Source organism: Polyodon spathula, chromosome 22 (genome assembly GCF_017654505.1).
Source record: "Polyodon spathula isolate WHYD16114869_AA chromosome 22, ASM1765450v1, whole genome shotgun sequence".
Taxonomy (NCBI): domain Eukaryota; kingdom Metazoa; phylum Chordata; class Actinopteri; order Acipenseriformes; family Polyodontidae; genus Polyodon; species Polyodon spathula.
This window is the reverse complement of record NC_054555.1, coordinates 7,071,563-7,093,221: the sequence shown is the minus strand read 5'-3', so window position 1 is coordinate 7,093,221 and position 21,659 is coordinate 7,071,563. Positions and strand designations below refer to the sequence as shown.

The window sequence follows — 21,659 nt, the reverse complement described above, 5'->3', positions numbered from 1 at the left end:
AGGTTTGACAGTATCAGGGCTGATTTCATTACAGGGTCTCTTTAACAGCTCAAATGCCTATTTTAGGAATCTCAGCAGCAGGAGAATAAAACGGTGCCTGATGGGTCTCAGGGGCTATTAACAGTCCTACCGAGTCCTGCTGTAAATATGAATTCCAAATCTACATTGAATTTGAGTCGTTTTTCTCAAAACTATTCTTTAATGTACTGAGAGTCCACTTGTATTACAGTTTTGAAATGTAAGATTTTGTCTTAAAAAAAACCCAAAAAACTGAAAGATACAGATTTTGCTCATAAGGCACAAGAAAAGAAATCATGTTCGGTGACCGATGTTGCTAAGCTTCTAAACCCTGAGGTTTCCTCCGTAAGAGCAGTGCAAAGGCCAATGCAACGCTTCCTGTGAGCCAAGGTTCAATATGGTGGCAATAGGGTTCGAACCTCACTCGCATGACTCACCCAGCACTACAGCCACTAGGAACTGAGGATGTAGAAATAAACAATAGAGGGCAACTCTTTTCATCTGTGTTGTGATAACTTTATTAACTTCACACTTTGTGCTCTTCACAGTTGCTCCCTGATCTAAAACCACTTGGTTGCCAGCTTCGAAGTTATTTAGCAGACATCTTTATCCAAGGCGACTTACAGAGTCTAGGGTGTAAGAACTATGCATCAGCTGCAGAGTCACTTACAACAACGTCTCACCCGAAAGACCGAGCACAAGGAGGTTAAGTGACTTGCTCTGGTCACACAATGTGTTTCAGCGGCTGAGCTGGGATTTGAACTGGGGCCTTTTCTTCAACCACTTAAACGTACTGCCTCCTACTTTTCCAAACCTGTCAAAATTGGGGGGGTGGGGGGGGCATGTTTTTCTTCCTCAGTTGTATGCTTGTTAGATTGAAAGTTTTGTTTGTTCTCGTCGGAGTTGTGATAAAGAGAAGTGATGAAAAGCAAGCAGTTTGCCATGAAAAGGCAGGGTGGTGGTGTTTTTTTTTTTCTTTCTGTCTGGCAAGAGAACTCAACCTTAAATAATTCATGAACTGCAGCATGTGGAATTGTACTTGTTAATAATGAAAAGTTGTCCTCTGTTGTTTTACTAAGTGATTCTCCCAGCTGGAGGTATATTCCACCGTTGGGTCTTACAAAGGGATTCAACCCTCGAGGTGACATACGCGTGGAATAAAAGCCAATAATAAAACTGTGTACAGCAGCACAATTTGAAAGGCCAATCTCAAAGAGGTGTTTTTTTTAATAAGGCTAGATGAGTAGTACAATGTATACTGCTCATACTGTAATGGCTGGCAGGTGGCAATGCCATGCACTTAATGGTGACAGAGGGTGGATGGTAATTAACACTCTGGGGTCACTAAGAAAATGAGGGAGGGGATCATGGGAAACCATTTAAGACTTGCACTGTGTGGGTCACATGGGATAAAGTGAGATTTAAATTGTAACGCACAATTCAGCAACACGTAGCAAGCACTGGATTGAGAATAGCGGTATTCACAATCATCTGTGCATGAGCTGTGTGACGGTCCTTGTTGCCAGATGATTAGCTCCAGACATGTCAGGGGAGTCACACTGATGAAGCGGGTGTAGATGGCAGGATTGGTTGTTTAATTGGTTAATAGTCTTGTGCTCTATGGTTAAGAGAGAGTCACTGGTTCAATTTGTGATGTAAAATTGGAGCAGAGGAATCGCTTGGAGTGCAGGGAAGTCGTCCCTCGGCCCACGCCAGACAGGGCTTTTCCTCTCTCGTTCACATCCTGCTGCTCTGTCTTCTATTGCAATAATTACAACCTGTCCACTTCATTACCTATTCATTGACTTCTAAAGGGATTCACACCTCCAGAGACAGAGAGAGAGAAAATAGCAGAATTTTAGTTTATTTTAGTTTCCAACATGCTCAATGTGGTTTTGTTATGTAATCAAAAAAAAAAAAAAAAACTCTTCAAATTCCCTCATCTGCCACTTTGATATCAGTGAATGAGTGGATGCATCAAGCTGGGAAATTCATGACATACTGTGCTAAATATAATTTTGTTTTGATTTGTATCTGTTGGAAACAAGTACAAACGTTTAGGAATCTTACAAGGGCAAGTTGCTTTAATATTAGCACTAATGTGTTTCACTACATTGTAATCCACAATTCTTAATAGAACTAATTCATTTCACACCCTCTAGTGTGTGATTGTTTCAGTGCCTTTGCTCAAGCACAAATACATAACTAATTACTGCCATATTGAGTTTTATTTTTTAAAAAAGTGTTAATGAGCAGATGAGCGAAATCAGAAACTACAGTATGACAGGGGATCATAATTAACTTTTACTAAGAGCTTGAAATGAGTTATCCCCTCTTCACTACCTACATTATCAATATTATACATTGTGCAAGATCAATGTGCATCGAAACCATGTGATTACTATTCACAGCCTTCATAATACAATTTCCAAAATGTAATGATTGCGTATTACAGGTGACGTTAATAGGGTGTCAGTGACGCATTAGCAGGTCTGTTCCATTGATCTAGACAGCTGTGAATCTAAATAACGTTACTGTCATGGCATTTGTTTGTGAAAACCATGCATGAAGCAGTGCATGTGTGTCTCTTCAGTGCATTTCCTTTGGTGCCAGACTCAGAGGGAGAAAGTAAGAAAAGGTCACTCTCTAAGACAGCTGTTTGGAGTTGCAGCTGGGAGAGGTCAAGTGACCCTATAGTTTGGACATTAGTCCCTTAATTAGTCATGTGTGTGTGGGGGAGGGAGGGAGTGGTGGAATGAAAGTGGCTAGGACCCTGTCATCTCTAAGCTTCCTAACAACCAGACTAAAAGGCAGGAACCCAAGAAGCAATCAGGCTGCCTCTTCTCAGACCACACACCTTCCCAGGACAGGGCAATATCTTCTAACCACCCATGATGAGCTCCATGGACAAAGACCACCAATTTATAGAAGTGTCTCTTAGTTAGGTTCAGTTATTTTGAGTGACGAGGGGAACAACAGTGATTCTTAGCCTAATTTTAGAAACTATGAAAAACGGTGTGCAATATTTATCAGGTATAGATTAATACAGTACAATCCTTGACCCATGATGGTAATTAAATTTAGATTGTTCCGCATTCGTTGTTTTCTGTACAACCTTTAACATTTCCTTAATGGTGTTAATTGAAAGAAGCAAATATGAAATGCAATTGGCAATGTTTATGTACAGCACAAAGCTGACAAGAGTTAGTTATTCCTGGTAAATTGTATTGTTATGATTCCCCCACAGCAGATATTTGCTGTGTAACTGTGGGGAATATGGCCTCTACAAAGTGTCCATCTGCTCCCTAAAGGTGGCTGAGATGAGCAGTTGTCTGCAGTCCACAGGGAGGCTGGTCCCAATACCAGCCATGGTAGCATTATAAAATCAAATGGGTGTTAAAATACTGTAAACAAAGTTAAGGGAGGGTAATTGTCCAAGACCATGTTAGGCTCTGATTAATATGCCTGAAGGACTGTTTAACATTTCCATATGACGTCCCTGCTCCCTGGAGATTTGATGACTCACTGGAGATCTCGCTGGAAGTTCTTGTGAATTTATTTTGTGCTTCTACCATCCATCCATCCTGACTGCCCCGAGCCAGGCACAGCGTTCTTTACTAACCTGTCAACACTGAACGAAGAAAGAAAGACAGATTCACAATGTGCAGAGTAGTAGCTGGTGAAAGGCCAAGGGAGCTCACAGCTCCCAGACTAATGGGGGCTCAGTCGACAAAAGCTGGGATGTACTGAACTGTAATATGAAAGGTTCAGTGCAATTTAATGCCAGATGAATGTTTAATATAATCAATCAGTCCACATGAATAAGCATTGGATTAATACAGTTCATATGAAAAGTGATCATCACATACCACTGAAATTTAATCAGGTGTTAGGTCATATGTGCTATCAATTAATCTCCTGACACTTATTAATAAGTGCGTATTAACAAGTGCTTATTAATATGTGTCACAACTGTTGAAAGCTCTTAGCATGATATATTATAATTATATAACCAATCATCTGCAGCTAAATATGCCTTCAGTTTGTACCAGAAGGGAGTAAGAATTGTTTGTGTTTATCTGCAGCATTAATTTCCTTATTATGACATTAAAATTGTTTAATGTAAAACACTCTCAGCCAATGAAAGGGTAGGCTATAAAGTAATGTCACTCATTGAATACGTTTTGGACTGAGTCAGTGATTCTTGACAGTTTTCCTCAATTTCTGTACCTAACCTGACTGGATAAACATCCTTTGAGAAGTTGAAGCAAATCCTTAGAAAGTTGAATTATATAAAAATGTTGCTATACAGACAGTTGGTTGGACAAACAAGCAGGACCCCATCCATACTCTCCCAGATTCATCGCAATTGGAAAAGCCATTTTCTGGTTTTTAAAACAATTACATGTCACTATGCTGTCACTAGGGGACAATAAAACGTGTACTCAAAGCTTGAGTTTGTAGGGCTACAGTTCAATCACATGAATGGGTTTGTGTACAGTATGTATTGTACGTGTGTTAAAACCTTATTAGGAAAAAGGTTATTATTTTTTACCCAGAGGTTGTTTCTTACAACCAGCACAAGGTTGTTTGATTTTAAAACAAATTTATGAGGCCCTGACACATGAGGCACAACCAGAGGAAAATGATACAAGCAAAATAACTCTCTTCATCAAAATATTTCCACAAATCGTGTCATGCATTTCCATTAACTATGTTTTACAGAAAGTCCCACATATTTGGTTTTAAATTAACCCTGTGCTATATAGCCAATGAAAGAGCACAACAGGAAAATATTTATGGAATTATATCATTCACTAGAACAACTCTAACAGTGTAATTAATTAATAATTACTTTAGACCCCTTTTAAAGTAAATCTGTAAAGTAATTTTGCCATTTACTATTTCTATACTATGCATTTTAATTGGCTCTAGCTATTAAAAAAGGGCACATTTGGAGCAAAGCGCTAATGTTGTCTAACTTTGTTCAAGAGCTTTCACATTTACTACAGCAGAGAAATAAAGTGGTTGAGGGCCAGCACACATATTCACACACTGTACACATCCAGCATAATGTGTAATGCCAGGTTGTTGCCTGACGTTTGAATTCGCTCACTGAATATACTAGTACCACCATGTGTTTGCTTGGCTTAGCTATTAAAATCTTTAGTAACTGGGGTACTGGGGTATAAAGGGCAACAAATGCCCACACTAGTCATTCTGCATTTATTCATTGGTGTAATACTTGCCAGATAGGGTAACAGACATTTTAAGTACTCAAAACTAACCCTGATACAAATGCTCACCTGATGTTTAGCCCATGCAAAGAATTGACACTATTTATATGAAATGAGAAAATAAATGTTGCTATTACAGTTCTAAAAGCATTGGTAGAAATGTCAAAGCAAAGCTACGTGGGTTGAATTATGGCTTTGTGAGCTGTCTGCTTCCCCGATGCATATTGCCTGCCTTGGTATGACTTCGTCGAGGAAAAATGCAAACGCACACATTATATCTACACTGCTGTATATATATTTTTTTTAAATCAAGTCATCTGCATGTCAAACAGCCTATGAAACGAATGATGATAGTAGTAAATGATAGCAGAATGCCAAACTGTTAGCAGGAGCTGTTTTTGATTTGAGCCATTTTACAAGGCTTCTAATTCATCTATGTATTGTAATTGAATTAGGGACCCTGGGTCTTTTTACATGAGTTAAACACCCCCAAGCCAGCTCAGCTGCCACTGGCCATGTCACAATCACACCCCGGCTGGCGATGTGGTGTCTGGAGTTAAAACTGTGTTCTCCTGTGAGTAAAACAGCAACTGGGGTGGTTGCTGTAAATGCAAAACATTTAATTTTGATTGAGGTGCAGGGGACAGCATTGGCATGACTAATGCGTTGTGATCCAAAAATGATAAAAAAGTGAAGAAACTGAGCATGTTATTTAGTTCGATGAGTTAGTCCTACTTTCCACTGAAAGCTGGTCTAACTGTGATAGCTTGCAGAGAGAACTGTGTTTAAATGGGTCACCTGTGTGAGTTTGACTTTTTGGAGCAAGTTCTAAACTGCAATCAAAACTTTTACACGTATGCTCTGTAAATACTTAAAAAGTAACTTTTTTTTTTTTTTTTTTGTGGAGTCACATTCAATCAATTTGGTGGGTTTAGCATTTGACTGAGAGGTCTATAGACCTGATATGTTTCGATGAGAAGGCTGGGCTATAAATAGCCTAAAAAAAAAAGAAAGAAAAGTAATGGCTGATTGAATCTTTCTGACAGGATTCATTTCAATCACTGCTCATTTACATCAATTTTATTTAATAATGTTTCCATTACATGCTCATTTCCACATATAGCATGCAGCAGAAATCAGAGAGCATGCTGGGGGTTCAAGGAGAGAATCATTACTGTTTCCAAGGCAACACTGAGTCCATGGTTAGTACATTTAGCCAGTTGATAAAGTGACAATATACTGCAGGAATAAAGCTACATATGTGAAAATTATTAAATCAATGTATCTATCAATACATGTAGATATATATGCACTAGGGAAATAAAGCAAATTCAATACACAGTGCAACCCATACCTCAAAGTCTAAGAATAAGTACCATACTGTATGTATAATATTTCATAACCTGCTGCAGATTAGGATTTGCTGTAGTGTTACTAGTTTTGTTTTTTTTACACTATAATTTTGAGGGTTTTTTTCTATAATATAGTTTTTTATATTGACTTGACCAACCTTTAAAATCAGAACCTCTCTTTGCAACGGCAGTGTTTAATCTGCAAAACAAAAAGAAAGCACAGAATTCAATCATAAGTAAATGGCTACTTACAGTACATAAAAAAATAAATGTAAATTTATTTTTGTAAAATAAAATAAAAAAATAAAAAGCTTTGTGGTCAACTAAAAAATAATCAGTGTTTGAGTACAGGCATAACAATCTCAGTCAATCGTCCCGCAGGGATGATTTGTCATGTATCCCCATTGTGTATCTGTACTTTTATCAGGAGGCAGGAGCAAGTGAATTGTCCAGATTAATGGACAAAAAAGCAAGGGGTGTTCAGTCAAACTTTCAAATAATAAAATAATTGACAAAATATTATTTATTAGTGTTACAATTGAATGATAGTTTCTCAGCAACACCTCTGTTAGTCCCCATTACATCTGCAGTAAATAATACATATTGCACTAACTGCACATGAGTTCAGCAGTGTCACGCTGCAAAGAATACAAGACCTTCCATTAACCCTTTGAGGTCCTATGTCGGATCAGGTCCGACATTACAATTTTCCCTTTCCAGTCCAATTTCGGACCCTGTCTGACATCATCAAGGTCTCCAGTCATTTTTTCTCCGGAAAAAGCCAAGAAAACCTTTCAATGGCCGAATGAGACTGATAGCCGAGAGATGCCGAAAAAAAGCAATACACATAGCCCTTGCACCACAGAGATAACACAGACACAAACAAAAAAGATAGCTGCTTCCGCATCAAAGAATATTAGGGATATTTGAGGAGCTTTTCGAGATTTATAGTAATAAAATAACGACTTGGATCACATCACATTGAGGAGTTTGGTGATAAAACGAGTGATCAGGAGAGGATTTATCAGTATGCATGACTATGAAGAGGAATGTGAAAAATACAGAGAACAAGGGGTGGGGCTTGACTGGAGTTGCAGTACTGAGTGTCCTTTTGCCATGCAGTGCCTTTTAAACCTGCTCTGCCTTTTAGACCTGACGCACCTGACAAGCGTGAATAAATGGACTGCTAAGGGTTAATAGTGGTTCTGTGTCTAATGAGAACCTTTAGTTTGCCTTCCTCCCTAGAGAGATAATTCAGTTATCTTTCTGGTCAGTTAACTGAAAAAAAAAAAAAAAAAAACAGGAACCACTGGTCCAGCACTAAAATGAACATTGGAATCTGTCTCCATATTAATAGAATTCACTATTTAATTAGAAATTGGACAGAGAGGACTTGTTACAATCTCGGTAATCAAGTAGTTTGGGTACAGTAAGCATCATCTACTCTGTAGCAATTTGCTGTCAATTTTGTGCATTTGTATACATGCAATGTAATTAAGGTGACTCTAATTACCAGTTTGGCAAAACCTGCCACTTTGAAAAGACTTCTAAGAATTTAAGCTTGTTTTAGCATTTCGAAACAATGTGCATTTCCATCGTATAGCATAACTGTATTCAGAACCGGTCAGTCTAAACGTGAAATGACATCAATATTTTCTACACAAGTTCGTGTTAGCACAAATCAATAGTAATAATAAAATCAGGAATACATTCTGATTTCCACCTTGCAGCTGCCTTGTCTAGGGGCAGGTGGCCCAAGGCCACTTGTCCTGCCCGCTGGCATTAGTTTTGAACTACTATGTTGCATTCATCATAGTTTTACCAGCAGAGGGGTGGCTAACGAGATCCAGTGGGCAAGGCTGTAGGCCAAATTTCAATAACAATGCAATTATTTACAGGCATGTTTATCTGTCAATTCAATAAATCATTCATTTCATTCCATTGGTGGCTGTCTCCGGTCTGAATCTACCACAGATGCTCCCAAAGCCTGGTAAGTGCTAGATACAGTATAGCAAATAACAGGAATGTGTTTATTTATTTTTTTTTGGTTTGTTTGTTTCATGCTGGCTCCTGACAACAAAAACTTTGCTGCAGCACCTCTAGGTCACCACACTTGCCACTGCCACTTCTAACCCATGAGACCATTCTCTGAGACCTTTCCAGAAGAAATAAAGCCATATTCATAATTTAAAAAAGCATCAAATCCAAATGAAAAGCGAATGCCTGGTTTTATCTCACCAGGAGGACACTGAAGAAAACTTAACATACAGATTTTAATCAATTTCCCAATGCTGATTAGTTCATGTTTTAAACAGAGTAGTGGTTTGCATAACACATTTTTTACCACATAGCTACTTGTAGTTGACAGCTTTTCTTCCTGGAAGAACCATCTCGTGTTTGTATCCACAGCTGCCGCGGGTATGGGTATTCAATGCAGCTACTAATGGTATGTTTTCCAGAACTTTCAGGCAAATAACATTTGTCACAATAACGCCAGCTTTTTGAAGAAGTTAAAGCTTGTGCACATTTAGAAGCAAAACCTTTAGTAACCCATAGAGGGCGCAAGCTCCATTTGAAAATAACGCCCTGCCTTCAGCACATTTTTGTTTTTTTTTAAACAGCAACATTAATGGAGTAGAAAGGTTTTTTAATCAATTTTCTTAATACTTATAATTACTGCTCCAACCCCCCCCCCCCCCCCCCCCCCCCCCCCATCACCTTTTCATGGATACACTTGTTATGTGTTTTATACTACACTGTGTTCAATTAGTGTAGTATTACAGTACTAAAGTACTAAAAGCACGTAGATGTTCGCTACACTACAACAACAGCTTCAGCGTGTGTGAACCCACACCAGCTAAGCTCTAATGAAGGCTCTTCTTTCAGCTGTCACAACTGGAATGGTGAAAAGAACTGTAACTGGGGGAACACGGAGACTTCTTGTGGCAGATTGGATTTTTAAGGGCTCATTCAGGCAAAAATACAACAAATCTGGGAAAAAATACAGCATTGATTTAATATGTTAAAGGATTTAGCTGTTTATGGTCAGGTACAGCAACTCGAGTAGGAAATGGATCAAAACCGGATGGAGTACTGTTTTTGAATGTTGTTTCACATTCTCTTGTTTAGTGAGTGTTTGCTCACAGTGGTAGTGCTTACCCAGTATGGCTTTTCAAAACACCATTTTAGAAGAACTATACCACTATAGAGCTTTCCCACTTTAGAAGGGGTTGCCCATTGTTTTCTATGATGGTTAAACATGTGTGTTAAACCTTTAAACTGCGGGGACAGAAAACAATATTTTCTGACCACTGTCCCCCAAAACGCCCCTCTCTTCATCCATGCCATGTTGTTTTGGCAGCTCTAAAAACAGGAGAAACAGTCATACTCAGTTTCCTCAGATGTACAGTAAAGTCAAGTGGACATTGGGACAAGCTACACTGGCCCGCTGCACAGGTACAGGTAGCTGCTGAAGAATTTCGAATGGCATGTCGGTGAAGCTGATCAGTTCTTGTGTGTTTCTACGGAGGGCTGATGTGTTTAATGTTTTATCAGAATTGCTGCCCCGTTCGTCTAGGATTCACTGCCTCATTCAATTGTGTTTCTGAACACTTTGATGTTTTATCCTGCTTTTTGATTTATCTGTTCTATGGTATATAAACAGGCCCCAAGGAAACAGTAGTTTAATAAGAGGCTTTATCTTGTATTTTACTTTAAGGATTAATAGTCAATTGCTATTTCATGCAATTAATGATTCCAATTTAATTTCACAAACGATCTGCTTTTCTAAGTTCATTTGTGAGTTTCAAATCTTATTGTTGGAATTTAAAAATAAACCACATGTTGAATATGTTCCTGCCTGAAATCAATGGGGCACAAAGAAAAGACAACATTTTCTGTGGTATTTAAATAAACTTGAAAGTCTAAAATATATTGAAGCTATAAAACCTTCAAAGCAGCTATTCAGTTTCTAATAATGTTTTTAAAAATAAACCCAGAAGATTATTGTTTCAACTGAAATGAAGGACTGATTCTACACCTAAGCTAATAACAGCAGGACGCTAGTAGCATGAAAACTGTCCGGCTATTAACCTGATATTAATAACACACTGATTGGCACAATAACATCTTTAGACAGCACAGCCAGATCGCAACTGACTTTGTACCCGCCGAATAAAAAAAAAAGAAAGGTCTATGAAAAAAAGTGTGCTGAATAACAATCTGTACCCAGAAATAATTAAAAATTATTTATGTCCAATATCTTTTTAGCATACTTACTAGAATTACATATAAATGTATCGGTCTAAGGATTTTAATGAGCTATCCGTCTCACAAATTCAGCGCTACCCTAAATATGATTGATTTACTATGTTGAATGACAATGTGGTTCAACTATTTCTTCAATTAAATGGCCTTTTAAAAATAAACCATAGTTCTGCAGCAGTGGTTCGATTGTTTGATTCTAGGAGTTCTGGTCTCTGCCAGCCTTATGTTTAAACTGCACTCTGAACCCACAGAGGGTTCCTGTCATCTCGCCTCACATCTTGTCTGTGCAATTTAGGATGGACTTATTCGCACAACACAGCTCCTAAAAAACTAAAAACACGAGGAAACTGCAGCAGCAACAAAAAACAACGTTTACCACTCAAATGGAAGTCTATGGACATCACATAGGATGCTTTGCTTCTAACAAAACCTTGAAAAACAACCACTTGGTTTTGAATTAACCTTCAAAGATACACATTCACCTACTATAATACCAGATGGAATTGTTAGGTAATTTACATATATATCACATTTCAGGATAGTAGATGGGTACCTTATAACTCCATTACACAATACAAACAAATTGGTTTCATACAAATGGATATTCAAACTAGATATAGCATCCCTCCAACTCCCAATACATAACATATATGTGTGGATTTTGTTCACTGCACAAAATGATGTGTTGAAAAAACCCTGAACACTATATTTAAAATATAGCACAAGGTGTGTGTGTTACATAGATATATAGTGATATATATATATATATACATATTATATATAGATATATATATTATATATATATATATAATATGCTATCCGGGAATTAGGTCAACAGTAAAGGAACAGTCCCTAACGAGTTTTGAAAAATCCCTTAATCCCTAAATCTTTAATTAATTCTGTTTTCCCATTTACCTCTAGGGGAGCTGTATTAATTTTAAAAAAGGGCAATGCTAAATTTTACACTAAAGAAGACACTGATATGGGGTTACCAGTCCCCAACCCTGTGGTCCCATCCAGTGCTTCCAACACACTTTACTGTCCTGTATGTATTGAATTGTGTAAATTCCCTAAATAAATAGTGTATATTCTTTACACTACAAATAAATTAAAAAGATCTACCAGAACAATGGATCTGGCAATGCATGTGGCAATTGTCGAGCAGTATTGCTTAAATAAACAGATGGTACTGCATGGTTTAGCTGCACTGAGAACACATCACAGTATTTTTTTTTTTACTGAAATTGGAGCAACTGAGAGACAGTAAACTGGTAATAATCTACCGTGGTGCTTTAAGAACCTGACAGGCCCTATAAACAGAAACTTTTTGAGATGTCTGTTGCCTTACGAAAAATGAATATTCTCTCCAAGTCTTTTTTGCTCAGTGGTGTCACAACAGTGCCAAGAACAGTTGGGTTTCAGTGTTACTTAAAGTCATGCCATACATGAGTGGCTGAATCACAAGCACCATCTGTTTCATGACAGGGTCACAAAGTAAATTACTATACTTTCAAATTATATTTTAAAAATGTTAACAAGCATTTAAGACATCAGCCTAAACTACCAAAATGTTTTGAAAAAAGCATAACCACATTTCAAAATGATATCATCCTCTGTCTTATTTTTTAAAAAACATCTGCAATTCTAAGTCATCGATTCTGACATTTATTTAGTGCCAATCCCTCCAGCGTTTTTGTCTCTATTTTATTTTTTTATCTTTTGGAAAACATGGGGCAAGTGTACATCTTTATTATGTTCCTGATTACATTACCAGCATTGTCAGATACAAAATGCAGTCTTCTCTGGGAAGGTGTTGATATAGATGTGTATATAATCTATTTGTAATACACAGTACTATAGTTAAGCTCTTTAACATGTTGAATGGTTATATTAACAATTGGAAAACCTGTTTTCACCCTCCCTTGAGGTATATTTTAGAATATATTTAACCCCTTAAGGAACAAAGTACACCAAACATGCTAGGTCTTAAGTTGCTATGGAAACTAATTTTGTAAAGTTGTTTTGGTTGCGGTATGGAGTGATGAATCTTAATAAGTTGCTTCAGATGGGCTCAGTTTGCCTTTGTTTGTCTACATTTTCATTAAAAAAAAGTACACCATTAAATGCAAGAAATGTTTGTGGAGGACCACAGATATTCACAGTGCCTGTTCTACCTTTCTAATTTCCATCTGGTCTGTTTGTCCTACTTAGAACTAAAAATGAAGGAGTGGCATCTTCATCTTCTTAAGGTCATTAAACTTTTCCAATCTTCTGCAGATGTTAGACCCGTGGATTCCTAGCGGATTGGGAAGAGCAATTTAGGTTGCTCCTGATGTCTTTGTATTACTGCAAAACTATCTGTAACCACAGCTATCTTCTGTTGCCATGGGAACTCTTCTTTAACAGAAATACCTCCGTATAATAATAATGACAGCGGTCCACTTTTTACTTGGCATTGGGGAAGCCACATAAATGAAGAAGATATGCCACATTTAAATTGATCTTGCTGGCCAGTGGAATATCCTGTGGCCCAAATCGTTGCTTCTCTGAGTCTCAAATTCTAGGTCCCCCCTTCCCCACCTGCAGCTCACCAGAAAACATAAAAACGTGGCATCTGCTAAGAAACTTTTTGGTATGCTCTGCCATTTATATATGTAGTGTAGACCAGTTACACATCAAAAATTAATTCCAGGAGAGTCAGAGTTTGGGGCTGTTTGTGTCCAAGTATAACCCATCACCCAGGCAGTGTAGATTAGTGGTTAGAGTAAAAGCACTAATGAAAAAAAAACGATGAAATACAGGGCTGGAATCCCAACTAAGCCTCTCCCTGTGCAGCCCTGGGCTGGACTGGCTCCAAGTTCCTCAGGACCGACCATGTGTAAAACTGGAAGGAGGAACCCCTACTGGAAGTTTCATCATTCCTGTATTCTGGAAAAGTAAATCATTTCTATTTTACAGTAAAACATAATAACTTACCAGTGACCAGAGTGTTTTTTTTTCTACATCAACTGCACTCACTGAGTAAGTGACTCTACAAAGTATTTTGAAAACTATGTAGGTAGTTGAAATAAACTCAATAACGTTACAATATAGAGCAAAGATTCAGTGCAGTCCTTACCGAAGTGATAGCATCCCTGAGATTTTTGTGGTTTGATGAGTGGCTTACCACTTGTACCACAGTCCTGCTGGGTACTAATGAGGAATTTTGTGAAATTGGGGTTTGTGGTGAAAGTGACTCAAGGGCTGACAAGTGACAGAAGAAAAAAACCCATTCCTCTTGCAATGTAAACACCTGTTCAGAGCACAGCAACTGGCTGCCTCCTGTATTGCTTAGAAAAAAAAAATCTATTAAGTCTAAAAGCATTCATAGAGGGTTATTACATTGTACTGAAACTCGACTGACGCTCACTCTTCCAAGTATAGATTACAGGAATATAACCAGGAGTCTTGTTCACGGAGACTGCTTTTCCGTATCTTATAAATAGTGTTATGTCTCATTTTCACCTGTACAGTACGTGAGCACAGCAACAAAAGGGAAAGGTGCCCACCTCATGAGAACTGTTTTTATCTGTCTAAATCAGCTGTCTTGCTTAAACAACTGGAGTATGCAGGCTAACAAAAAGAATTTTATGTCTGGAAAGGAAATAAAGGTACATTTCAAGGGAGTCGGAGCTGTCAAATGTTCCTGGAAATGTGTTTTGAAACACATGACAGTTATGGGCTGCTTTTCCAGCCCAGTGGTTAAATAGACTTGTTTCCCCCTTTTCATTTGCATATCCCAGGCATGTACTGTCTTTTTTCTGTGTGTTGCCTGTAATAATACACTGTTGTTTAGTGAATACAGTCAAATGATATGGTTTGGGGGCTGTGCCAAATACAGAGGTAATTATTGTAAATTACAGCCTACTTTTGGAAGTTATGATCCTGAGCGAAATATAATTTCTGCTGTACAGTTTATTGTGTGTATATGTCAATAAATATATGTAGGATTACACAACTGTGTCAATGCCAAAAACCATCAGTTATCTTAATCACAGATGTTGTTAATCTAATTATCTGATGATTTTTTTATAAAGATAGCAGCATTATTTTTGACACCCATTTTTTCTCGGTGGTAAGGATGTTTCAGGTTGTGATGTTCCCTAACTTTTCAGGGAGAAATTATCAGAAGAAGCCATCGCACTCTGGTCTGGAGATACCTGGTCCCCCAGAGTACTCACACCTGTTTTTGTCCCTTTTTGTGAACTGTGGTGCTGCTTGGCATGTCTAAAAATATGGGGGTCTGATCAGCTTTTCCGATCTGTCCAAGCTGGTATTGTTTATTAGAACGGAGTTTAATAACCAAACGCTGAAATTATAAAAGCTTTTCTTCGAATTCCTCAGGAAGCTAATGCCTCTTCTTTGAAAACGGCTATCTGTATGTCATGGATGACTGGAGATTCGGCAGTGACGTTTTGTTCGTCTTTTCCCTGCAGCCAGACCGTTGCTGTTTGTGTACTCGGGTATTCATATCTTTTGTTGTCGATTAATACACACACCACTATATTCGAATTTCAGAAGCAGGACATTTTTTAGAAGAAGAAATTTGTTTAAAAAGTGAGTCTTAAATTTGAATGAATACGGTAGACCCAAACCCTCCAAAGTTATAATAATATATTATTTATTTTTCTATTTATTTATTTATAATTATGGACTAATCTCACCGCTCAGTCCGTCTATCACTATGGGTGCCGTTATTGGAGCTCACTCAGAAATGGAGGGCAAAGCGTTGGACAGATAGCAGAATTCCTACAATTTCTAATTTTGTAAGACAATTTGTTACCAAAATTGCATAGGGAAGTATTGCAATCCACAACAAGATGATGTCATGAATCCATGCTGCCATAATTAATGTAGACAGAACAATCTCTTAGGGAGTAGGGGACGTGGTGGCAATGACACACCTCAGTAAGAATGAATGTGTTGCTACCAATTCTGAAGCCTGGATGGGTCAGAGGGGCCGACAGGCTCAGGACTGTCCAAACAAGTAAAAGCACAACAGAGCACAGAGCAAAGCTGAACATAAGCGCTGTTGTAAAGTCTAGAGAGGAATGGCGAGCCCCCCAAACAAAACAATGGAGAAAGTTTCTCCCAACCAAAGCACAGAAAAATGTAACAATGTAGTACGCAAAAGCTTTGGCGACGCACGGGGAAGCACAGACTGCAGAAATAAAAACGGGGTCTGTTTTGGGAATCAGCAGCGCAGTTGTAGCATTGCGACGGCAATGCCCAGGTGAGTTCACCTGAGATTTATATGACATACAAGGAAGTGATCTGATGAGAGAGCGATTATTCAATAATCCCACCCCGAATAAAAGCCTAAGCTTGTACACATAAGACATAATACATTTTATATGTGTCACCCTATCTATTATAAAACATATACCTATACTTACTGTATGTTCCACATGGGTCATGATGGAAAACCATTAACCCCAGGTACAGAAGTGGTTGACACTATAATGCTCCAATGTGGTGGTTTTATACTGTAGAACAGATCATGTAACACATATCTAGATTGTAATACTGGGGGTGGGATGGGAAAATATTAGTTGATTAAAGAAACTGTACTGTTTAACATAAATAGCAAGTATGTGGGCTTGGGTGTAAATAGCACAATACAAACAACATGTCTTGGCCACCCACTTTCTCTTCACAAGCGATAATCTGAACAGTTCATTTAAAGTACACATATGCAAATCTAATTTCCCTGCACATTCTGCTCCTCTAAATGTCACTCTTTTTTCTGTCCTGCCATTTGTATTTACTTGCAAACTCCCACTTTACAAGACCTATATTATTTTAAGGTGGGTGATGAAAATAGCAAAGCGGAATGTTTGGCAATTTTTTTTTTTTTTTTTTTAACTGACAAAAGAAACCGATATCTAACTGACTCGTTATTTTTTGCTGTTGACATTAGCAAGAAATGTATTAAATAATAATACCTAGATATCTCTAGTTTTATATATATATATATATATATATATATATATATATATATATATATATATATATATATATATATATATATAAATAATACATATATACATATATATATATGTATGCATGTTAAAATTGACATATCACCAAATCTATTTGTACTAAACACCATCAGTATTAGAACTCAAATCTTTTTGTGGTTTTGTTTCTTTCAATGCAAGCTGTTGCATGCTTCCTGTGCGTCTATTAGCAGTGGAAATACAAAGCAGTGCAACTTTAGGACTAGCATTGTTGTTGATCTGTTGTTCTGTTGAACAATGGGCTATAGAGTCAGTCATGGTTTTGATCTGATGTCCACTGGAAATTGGGCTGAAATCACCAAAACTTATTCCACAGAGGTCTCCAGCATACACAATAGTAATAATAATAATAATAATAATAATAATAATAATAATAATAATAATAATAATATGAACCCATGAAATGCTGTATTTGCACCCTAAGTAGCATCATTATGTTTTGAGGGTTGACCTAGAAAACCTGATAACCCACAATTTCATTTTGTTCAGGAAATTTTCACTTTCTTCAAACCAAATACATCTTTTTTCCCCTACGGGGGATATATATATATATAAATAGGACCTATATATCATATATATATATATGTATATATATATATATATGTGTGTGTGTGTGTGTGTGTGTGTGTGTGTGTGTGTGTGTATATATATATATACTTTCCAGAAATAGATTTTTGATTGAAATATTAGGCAAGATTAAGTGAATCTGAAATTGTGGGTTATGTTCAGGTTTTTTCCGGGATATACTTATAACTTCTTACTGGTAGTATTCTTACAGAAAGAAGGGTAATTCTGTGACAGTTTTAAGTGTAGTGAATGTAGGGTAAACATTGAAAATTCAGATAAACAAAGATCAGGCCTGTCGAGTCGTTTATTTTAGAATTTGTAATGTTTACCTCCAAGTTCACTGCACTGAAAACCAAATAATCTGTATTATACACCATTACTTTAGGGGGAAAAAAAAAAGATCATGTTCTGTTTACTTTCTTTTGCTTGTATAAGTGAATACATCTTGGCATTGGGTTTTTACTTTGCTCTCCACGGTTGCCATAGCGATCAAATGCTTTCTGGTTTCAACTTAAACTTATTCCTTTTCATACACTACAGAAGATCTGTCATGTATCATATCATATCCTACGACAATTGAGCAATTTGGTTGGTTGTAAAGGTTGTGATGATGTATAATAGGCCAAGCACACATACTGGCCATTTATGCACAACAAAAACTTGGTTGACAGCAGCAAAGCCCTGCTAGGATGCCATGGACCCAAGTACGAAAGTGACTGGAATCTGCTAGTTTGGCAGTTGGTGTCTTACAGTATCAGATCTGCTGGGCAACAGGAGCTGTTTGAAGTGTCATGCTATATGAATCACTGCTCAATATGATCATATCTCTCTCATGCTGTCCTATAGATAGGATACAATGTGTAGTGCTTCTGTTTTCAGTCTGTTTTGATCTCAAGGTTGCTGAGTATACAATCTGACCTTTATGTTTATAAATGTTCAAAGAAAATGCTGCTTTGGGAGTTCAAAAGCTCCGAGGAAATAGTTGGGTTGAATTCAGGGATCATCAAGGAAAATGAAAGCAAAGAAAAAGATGCTCACATCCATGTTCAGTTACAGCACAGTGTAAGGGACTTCTGGGCTAAACCCTCATTTGTCCAGCTAGCTCAATAAACAGCCACTCACAAACATACAGCTCTGGCCAAAAGTTTGGCATCACCCTATAGAATTAATTAATTTAGCTTCATACAGTCGAATGAAACCTGCTGCATAATGTTACGTTAACATATTGAATTATGAATCCTAAAATTCTAGGTGATGCAAAACTTTGGCCATAGCTGTACTGCATTTTCAAATTAAACAGTTAATTTGCAAGACGCAAAGATACAAACATCAAGGTCAGGCCTTCTTTCCACAGTCCTGACAACTAAACAGAGCACCAATAAACACTTGAGGTCACCCTTAAAGGGACAACAGTTATACACAATAAGCGTAAAGCTGAATAATTCTTAAAGGGGTGACACAAATATATGACAGGGTTTCTTACAATAGGGTGTCAAATGTATTTAAGATATACAAATCAGAGGTGACAGAGTACTCAATTATTTGTGACACAGTCAATGTATTTCTAAGGACTGATCCTTAAAATAGTTTGTATATATGCACTGTCATTTTGCACTTTTCCCATGGTTATAGTATGCATCTACCATGGTTTCAATATGCTTTACCATCTCTCTGTGCCTTACCTGAACTATGCTTTGCTACACTTTGCCATACTTTTACTATGCTAAACTGTTATATGGATATACAAATTATTTTAACCTTCAACTAAGAGTCACCTTGCAGCCACCAGACCCATGCAACTCTGACATAAGACTGATTTGTTAACACTGGTTATTATTATACCTGGAAGAGCCAGCATTGCACAAATACTGTATGTAGGAGTGTGCTTATTAGAATTTCTTTAGGAAAATCTCAGGATTGCTGGACTTTCTGAGTTTGTACATGTGCAAGCGTGGGTGAAACAGTCTGTTCCAACACAGCAGTGTCATATCTGTGCTATATTTGTTAGTTGAGTAAACCTTATGGAATTGAGTCAGAAATACATAACTTTTTGGAAATAAAGCAACCGCCTCCACTCTGCTTGTCATATAGAAATGTCATTAACGCATAATTCACGGTACCATTCAATTCACCAATGTGAAAATAGATATTGTGACACATTTGTGGCATGCTTCTGTTAGTACATAATGTAACTTATGGTTGAACAGAAATACAGAAACACTTTGATCCTTTTAGACCCAGTTTGACAAAGTTCTGAGATCAACCAGCTACTAGGAACTGGACAAGGTTAGATGGGCCGAATGGCCTGCTCTTGTTCGTAAATTTTCTAATGTACTCATGAAAATATATCTAGAAAAAGGGAACGCATTAATTTGACACATAGGGATAACTAAACTTTGCTCAAGAAGTCAAAACCAGTTGTTTCTTAAAGGTATAACCAGAAAACCACATTAAAACAAAATAAATGACCCAGCACTTTGATAAGGGTCCTTGTCGTCACCAATCATTTTTAGTTTTGAATGCTAACAGTTGTTGTATACCTCTTATAGCCAAAGCTGCCTTTTGTACACATAGATTGGATTGAAACAATAGAAGATTTGTTTGTGTTACAGTTGAACCCCCTGAGATAGCACTAATAGCTGAAGAAATACTGTATTAGTTCAAAATGTGGTCTCACCATTTGTCTCTCTTTTGAAGGGAAAGTCCTCAACAGGAAAAAAATATCCTTTCTGGTTAGTAGTAAATAGTCACTTTTGTTCGGAAGAATAAACTTCCTCACAGTGTAAAGAAAACGTTTTTTCCACGACAGTCTTTTTCCACGGCACTGCAGCGTCACCGATACGATAGCAGCTCTAGTGGCTGTGGTTTCTCGAGACACTCGGCTGCTTCTGACACAGGAAGCATTCGCTGCAAAACATCTTTTGTCACAGTTTCCACATACTTCAAAACCAACTCAACTACATTTATCAGCAGAGAGAGAGACAAATAACAGGATGACACAGACATAGAAATAGAAAAGAAAGATATATTTTTAGGCACAAGAGTCTCTAAAAATAGACATTGTCTGTACGTGATAGTTATTAAATAGTTAAATTGGGTATCATTGTTCACAGCTCACTCATGTTCTAATAGGCTGGCTAGCACATAACAAACACATGAAAACACAAAGATAAACTCCTCATGTAAGAACTAACCAATGACTTGCCATTGATATTTTTTTATTAAAGCAAACCTTTTTTTTTTTTAATATGAAATTAGCATCTATTCCCTTACTATGCACTTACCATAGTTTACCCTGTTTGCCATATTTATTAATATGCTTCACCATAACTGTTCTTTGTCATGCTTACCTATGTTTTACCCTGCATTCACAATGCTTTATAACACTTTGCTATGATTTTACTATGGCAAATTTTTATAAGGGTTTTATATTTCACACTTCATTATAGTCAACAGTAATTCATCAAGAGGAAATGAAAATGTACTATAATGTACATGTACTTGCATAGCATGAATTTCAAATGATGGCATTATATATTACATAACTACATTTCTATGCATTCAGCAATTCTTTGGTCTGTATTGGATTAAGAAACGATAATAATTGAAAATGATTTTTTAAATGTACAAAAAAGCTGACTGAAGCTGTAATGTGTGGTTCCCCTGAATCTTTTATATGTGTGTGTGTGTGTGTGTGTGTGTGTGTGTGTGTGTGCAGGTGAGTGTTTTGTATACAGTATATGTGTGTGGTTGATGTGTGTGCGTGGGTGTGTATACTCTGTGTGTGTAATGTACAGTACTTTGACTACCATGAAAACAAACACTGCAGTGTTAAGCACTAGAGATAGACAGGCACTGTAGATACAGTAGATATTTAAAACTGAGCCTTCCTGGGTAAACCACCATTGTTACACCACAGAGACTAGATGGTGTGCTTTAATATTTTGATTCAATATACAGTACAGTATTTAATAACTATTGTATGTGTCAATCTTGCTGTACTGCTAGCCTTTCTTTTTACCAGTTAGCTCTTGTTTCCTCCATGGTCTGTCTTAACAGAAAGCTTGTCCTATTCGTACAAGGCTGTAGAAGAAAGAACAGCAAAGTTGGTATTTACTAGTTCACACAATTATGCCATCCTATTACAAACCATTGGTCAG

At 37.3% G+C, this 21,659-nt stretch overlaps 1 long non-coding RNA gene across 2 annotated transcripts; it reads right to left on the bottom strand.

Moving 5' to 3' along the window:
- Positions 1-714: 714 nt before the first annotated feature.
- LOC121296904 lies at positions 715-20,363 on the bottom strand. Of its 2 annotated transcripts, XR_005947114.1 has the most exons (4): positions 20,177-20,363; positions 6,766-6,806; positions 3,545-3,649; positions 715-1,842 (listed from the first exon to the last, which is right to left on the bottom strand). It is a non-coding gene; the product is annotated as an uncharacterized LOC121296904 (long non-coding RNA). The 2 variants fall into 2 exon arrangements; XR_005947113.1 differs by lacking the exon at positions 715-1,842 and having other exon boundaries at positions 1,859-3,649.
- Between the last annotated feature and the right edge of the window lie 1,296 nt (positions 20,364-21,659).